Below are 6,930 nucleotides of genomic sequence, written 5' to 3' on the forward strand. Positions count from 1 at the left end.
CTGATAAGTTGATAAACTAGTGTATCAACATCCTGCCTTCCTGTCTCACGCTGGGCCAACATGACCAAATAAAAAAAGAAGTTGAACCACAACGCCGAGGAAGACTACGGCCTTCATCTTCACGACCACCAGAGGGACAGAGACGACCCCCTAGCAACAGTGCACGCAGTCGCAGAATATACCAGGATGTGCTGCGTAATCCCGGAATTACCAAGATATAAAAAGGGACCCTGGGGGGGGTGAGGTGCGCGCCGTTGGTGGAGCTGAGACTCCCTGGCCACCCAGCGCTGTTTTGCTTGCTGTTGCTTACTCAATAAATTCCTTTCTATTATTAATGCAATGCTGTCTGAAAATTAATTAAGGGGGCAACTTATAACAAATTTGGTGCTGTGACTCGGATGAAGGCAAGTTGATTGAAAGACCTTCAGAGGGGTCGCCCCGCTGATTTCAGCGGCCTTCGCTTGGACTACTTTCATTCAAATCCTTCACTGACGAACCCTAAATTCGGCAGCAAGCAAATAAAGCCGGCAACCCCCAGTAATCTTTGTGCACGAAGACCGAACGAAGACTCAGGAGTGAGTAAGTATAGGCCGGTGATCCGTTCAGTTGGGGTTGGGTATCCTGGAGCGTAGCGTTGTGAGACGTCCAATTGCGGACGAAGCGAGTGCGGACCCCTCGGTAGTGCGGTTCCCACATCCCGCGAGGGACTGGGCCATGAAAAGGGGGAAGCGATTTGTGTGTGTGTGTGTGAAGGCGCTCCAGAAGATGGGACAGAAGAAGAGTAAGCCTTCTGGTCCCATGGGCGGGGTAACGACAGATGTTAGGTTACCCCCTATTCCTCCAGATAGTCCTTTGGGATTAATGATCAAAAATTGGGATGATTCCCCTTTTAGGCGGGGAAGAAATAAAGTAAAAATGATACATTATTGCATTGAAGTTTGGAGTGGTAAACAGATTCGAGGAGACCACCTTTACTGGCCTGTATTTGGGTCCTTTGATGATTGGGTTTGCCAGGCCCTAAATATTTATGTGAACTCAAAGGAACCCTTTAGTTTAGAAGAGAGTGAGTATGCACATTTGTGGATCAGTTCGGAAACTCAGACCAAATTATACCCTCTAAAAGAAAAAGGAGGGGACGGGAGGCATAAGAAAAAACAAGAATTAGAGATCCCAGCCCCACCGCCTCCCTATGTTTCACCAATCCCACCTGCAGCCCCTCCGACTCCCGGGCCTCCTAATCTGCACCCCCAGGGAGATGCCGACAGCAACTCTGACTCTAGTGCTCAGGGACCAATAACTAGGAGTCAGGCCAGAAGACAGCAGCTTAAAAATGAAGAGGGGTTGTATCTACTAAGGGAAATAGCAATGGGAGGACCACAACCCGGTATGGGATATGTGGCCATCCCCATGAACTCCGGAGATGTCCGAGACTTTAAGAAAGAAATGGGAAACCTATTGGAGGACCCCTTAGGGGTGGCAGAACGGGTAGATCAGTTCTTAGGGCCCAATATCTACACCTGGGAAGAGATGCAATCTATTTTAGGGATATTATTTACATCAGAAGAGAGAGGAATGATTAGAAAAGCTGGAATGCGAATTTGGGATCAGCAACACCAGCAAGGTCCTGCAGCAGATGTTAAATGGCCATTACAGAGGCCCAATTGGGATAATCAGGACCCTATACATCGTGGCCATATGCAGGACCTTAGGACCATTATCATTCAGGGAATTAGGGAATCAGTCCTGAGAGGGCAAAACATTAATAAGTCCTTTAATGAGCAACAAGAGAAAGATGAAACGCCGACAGAATGGTTGGAGAGATTACGCAAAAGTTTGCAACTATACTCGGGATTAGATCCAGGAACCCCTGTTGGAGAGGCTTTGCTAAAAACTCAGTTTGTAGCAAAGTCTTGGATAGACATTAGGAAAAAATTAGAGAAAATAGACAATTGGCAAGACCGGGGTCTAGACAAATTGTTAAGGGAGGCACAGAAAGTGTATTTAAGGAGGGAGGATGAAAAGGAGAAGAAGCAAGCACGAATAATGATGGGTGTGATGCGGGAGGGGCAGAGAAGAGGCGAATACAGAAAAGATTCAAAGGTGGTTCGCCAAAAACTAGAGGGAGAAGGGAAAGTGACGGGAGGATTGAGGGATGTGACTTGTTTTTACTGCAATAAGAAAGGTCATAAGAAGAACCAGTGTCGACTGAGAATGGAGGATGAGAAGATGTTTAAGGAAGACTAGGGGTGTCAGGGGCTCTATCTGCTGGGGACCCGAAAGAAAACTGAGCCCTTGATAAAGTTAAAAATAGGTCCCCAGCGTGAGGAAATTGAGTTCCTCATAGATACAGGGGCTGAAAGATCTACCGTCCAAAATCTGCCTTTAGGATGTAAAATCTCGACAGAAAAGGTTCAAGTAATTGGAGCAAAAGGGGAACCCTTTGGGGTCCCTGTTATCAAAGAGGTGTTAATTGAATCGGATTCTAAATTAGGGGTGGGATCCTTACTCTTAGCGCCTGAGGCAGAATATAACTTGTTAGGGAGAGACTTAATAGTAGAATTAGGCATAAGTTTAGAGGTAGTAGATAAAGAGCTAAAAATTATGTTGTGTCCTCTGAGAACGGAGGACGAGCAAAGTATAAATCCTGAAGTCTGGTACACTCCAGAAAGTGTAGGAAGATTAGATATTAAACCTTTTAAGGTAACTATAACCAACCCGGGTGTACCAACGAGAATTAAACAATACCCCCTGTCTGAGCAAGGCAGACAAGGGTTAAAACCTGAAATTCAAAGGTTATTACAACAAGGGTTGCTAGAACCTTGTATGTCCCCGTTTAATACTCCAATATTACCAGTGAAAAAGAAAGATGGCAAATATAGATTGGTACATGGTCTAAGAGAAATTAATAAGAGAACTGTAACCAGATTTCCTGTTGTGGCAAATCCCCATACCCTATTAGGTCAATTGCACCCAGATGGTCAGTGGTATAGTGTAGTGGATTTAAAGGATGCATTTTGGGCATGTCCTCTGGAGGAAGGTAGTAGGGATTATTTTGCCTTTGAATGGGAAGACCCAGATACCCACCGAAAGCAGCAGTTACGGTGGACTGTCCTTCCTCAAGGATTCACTGAATCACCTAATTTATTTGGACAAGCCCTGGAGCAAATTTTACAAAACTACAATAAGCCACCAGGAGTAACATATGTATGTAACAATAACAGTATGTAGATGATTTGTTATTAGCAGGGAGAGATGAAGATACTGTTAGGCAGGCCAGCATACAGCTGTTGAATTTTCTTAGCTTGCAGGGACTGAAAGTCTCGAAATCGAAGCTGCAGTTTGTAGAACAAGAGGTAAAATACTTGGGCCACCGACTAAGTGAGGGAACTAAGAAATTAGACCCAGACAGAATCAGTGGGATATTGGCTTTAACGACTCCACAAACTAAGAGGCAGGTACGACAGTTATTAGGGTTGACTGGCTATTGTAGACAATGGATTGAAGATTACAGCGGCAAAGTTAAATTTCTTTATAAAAAATTGACTAAGGATGGGTTGCTAAAATGGACCAAAGAAGATGAAAAACAATTAGAAAAATTAAAAGAAGAATTAGCACGCCCTCCGGTGTTGAGTCTTCCGGATTTGAGGAGACCGTTTTTCTTATTTGTTAACAGCAATGAGGGCACTGCATATGGAGTATTAGCCCAAGAATGGGCAGGGAGTTAAAAACCTGTGGCTTACCTATCCAAATTGCTGGACCCAGTTAGTCGGGGCTGGCCAAGTTGTTTACAGGTAGTAGTAGCAGCTGCTTTATTAGTAGAAGAAGCACAGAAAATTACCTTCGGAGGAGAAATCAAGGTGATATCCCCACACAATATCCAGAGAGTACTACAGCAAAAAGCAGAAAAATGGATCACAGATGCTAGGTTACTAAAATATGAAGGAATTTTAATTTCCTCCCCAAAACTAGCATTAACAACAATTTCCCTGCAAAGTCCTGCTCAGTTTCTTTATGGGAAACCGAACTAGCCCTTAGAACATGATTGCCTCCAAAATATAGAAGAGCAAACAAAATTGAGGACTGATTTGGAGGAAGAAGAGTTACTTATAGGGGAACAGATATATGTAGATGGTTCTTCAAGAATAGTGGAAGGGAAACGGAAATCGGGGTACGCATTAGTGAATGGGAAAACTTTTGAAATAATTGAATCCGGACCTTTAAGTCCAAGTTGGTCTGCCCAGGCTTGTGAATTATATGCTGTACTACGGGCCTTAAGACTGTTAAAGGGCAAAAGTGGCACAATATATACAGATTCAAAATATGCATACGGGGTATTACATACATTTGGTAAAATATGGGAAGAGCGAGGGCTCATTAATTCACAGGGAAAGGTATTAGTACACCAAGAACTGATTACCCAAGTCCTACAGGCTATCAGAGGACCTAAAGAAATTGCTGTAGTACACGTTAAAGGACACCAGCGAGGCCTCACCCCTCAGATCAGAGGGAATAATTTGGCAGACCAGGAGGCTAAGAGAGCGGCACTAATGACCGTGCGAATTATAAAAACAAGGGAAGACTGCTCAGACTGTGGGAATGATTCAATGAAATTTCCATGCTATGATTATGAATGGGGGGACAGGAAGAAATATACACATTGTTACCATCATAGGCCAATTTATACTCTGCTTAGCTTCACATTACAAGAAAAAAGCAAAATGATTCAGATGGGGATAAAAGAAACAGATAAAGGCAAATGGGTGCTGCCTGATGGATGGGGAATGCTTTCAAAATCCGCAGCTCTGAGGGTATTACAAAGGTTTCACGAAAACACCCACTGGCGAACTCAAGAATTGGTGGATCAAGTTGCAATAAAGTATATGTGTATTGGAATTTATAATATAGCAAAACAAATTGTAAATGATTGTTTAACTTGCAGAAAGGTAAACGCCCAACACTTGAGAAAAAAAGTATCGGGAGGTCGGGAATTGGCTCACCGACCTTTTGCTAAAATTCAATTGGACTTTACAGACCTCCCAAAAACAGGGAGGTACAAATATCTATTAGTGATTGTAGATCATCTTACACATTTTGTGGAAGCTTTTCTGACAGCAAGGGCCACGGCTCAAACCGTGGTAAAAATACTACTTGAGAATATTATTCCTAGATATGGAATTGTAGAAACAATTAACTCTGACCGAGGCCCTCATTTTGTCTCCAAAGTGTCTCAAGAGACCATGAAAGCGTTAGGAACAATCTGGGAATACCACACTCCGTGGCATCCCCAAAGTTCTGGAAAGGTAGAGCGAATGAATGGTGAAATTAAAAAACAACTAACTATACTAATGCTGGAAACAAAAGCCTCTTGGGTAAAATGTTTACCTCTTGCGCTGTTAAACATACGGACACAGCCCAGGACTGATGTAGGAATTTCTCCTTTTGAAATGTTATATGGTATGCCCTATGACTTGGAATTGCCACTTGATCACCCTCAGTTACAGAATGCCCAGTTAAGACCTTATTTAATACAACTCACGAACCGACAGAGTGAAAGGTTTGGTAGCACAACGCCCTCCGTTAGACATAGCAATTCACAAGATACAACCCGGGGACAAGGTTTTAATTAAGATTTGGAAAGAGTCCAAGCTCAGGGAAGGATTGGAGAAGAGAAAATGGGAATATGAAGACCGACAGAATTGGTAGGAATCTTGGTTTAATTATTCACCTTGGCTTACTACCTTACTATCAACTATAGCAGGACCTTTATTGTTATTAATAGCAGCGCTAACTTTCGGGCCATGTATTTTTGATAAACTGATTGCGATTGTAAAAGGTCATTTAGAAGCGGCACATATAATGCTCATACGTGCCAAATATGAACCAGTAAGTACTAACGAAGAAATCGAGGAAATATTAGTTCTTAGTAGACAAGCATTGCAGATATTCAATTAACAAAATGAGTAACTAAAAGAAAGAGAAGGGATTGTAATACACAATAAATGTTTGTTCATTGTCTTTTGTATCCTTTGGGGGCACTTTTGGATGGGCAAATGGGGCTTGGAAAGCGTTTTCTGTGGCCCGCTTTTTCAGTCGTCTCTGATGCCGGCTAGGGCTATGTTTAGGCTTACTCAGAGAGAGCGAACCCGGAGGGTCCAGTTGCATGTGGGGCTGCGTAAAGGCTCCCCTGGGGAGTTCAGTTGTACACAAACCTTATTTTGGGGGCACTTTTGGATGGGCGAAAGGGGCTTGGAATGCATCTTCTGGGGCCCGCATTTTCAGTCGTCTCCGATGCCGGACAGGGTTATGTTTAGGCTTGCTTGGAAAGAGCGAACCCGGAGGGTCCAGTTGCATGTGGGGCTGCATAAAGGTTCCCCCGGGGAGTTCAATTGTACCCAAAGCCTTCCTTTAGGGGCACTTTTGGATGGGCGAAAGGGTCTCGAAACGCGTTTTCTTTGGCCCAATTTTTCAGTCGTCTCCGATGCCGGCTAGGGCTATATTTAACCTTGCTCGGAAACAGCGAACCCAGAGGGTCCAGTTGTATGTGGGGCTGCGTAAAGGCTCCCCTGGGGAGTTCTCTTGTACCCAAAGCCTTCCTTTGGGGGCACTTTGGGATGGGCGAAAGGGGCTCGGAACGCGTTATCTGGGGCCCGATATTTCAGTCGTCTCCGATGCCGGCTAGGGCTATGTCTAGGCTTGCTCGGAAAGTGCCCCCAAAGGAAGGCTTTGGGTACAAGTAAACTCCCCAGGGGAGCCTTTTTTCAGTCCCACATGCAAATGAACCCTCCGCCTTCGCTGTTTCTGAGCAAGGCTAAATATAGCCCTAGCCGCCATCGGAGACGACTGAAAACTTGGGACAAAGAAAACAGGTTCTGAGAATTTTTTGCCCATCCAAAAGTGCCCCCAAAGGAAGGCGTTGGGTACAGCGGAACT

Source organism: Anas acuta, chromosome 9, assembly GCF_963932015.1.
Source record: "Anas acuta chromosome 9, bAnaAcu1.1, whole genome shotgun sequence".
Classification (NCBI taxonomy): Eukaryota; Metazoa; Chordata; class Aves; order Anseriformes; family Anatidae; genus Anas; species Anas acuta.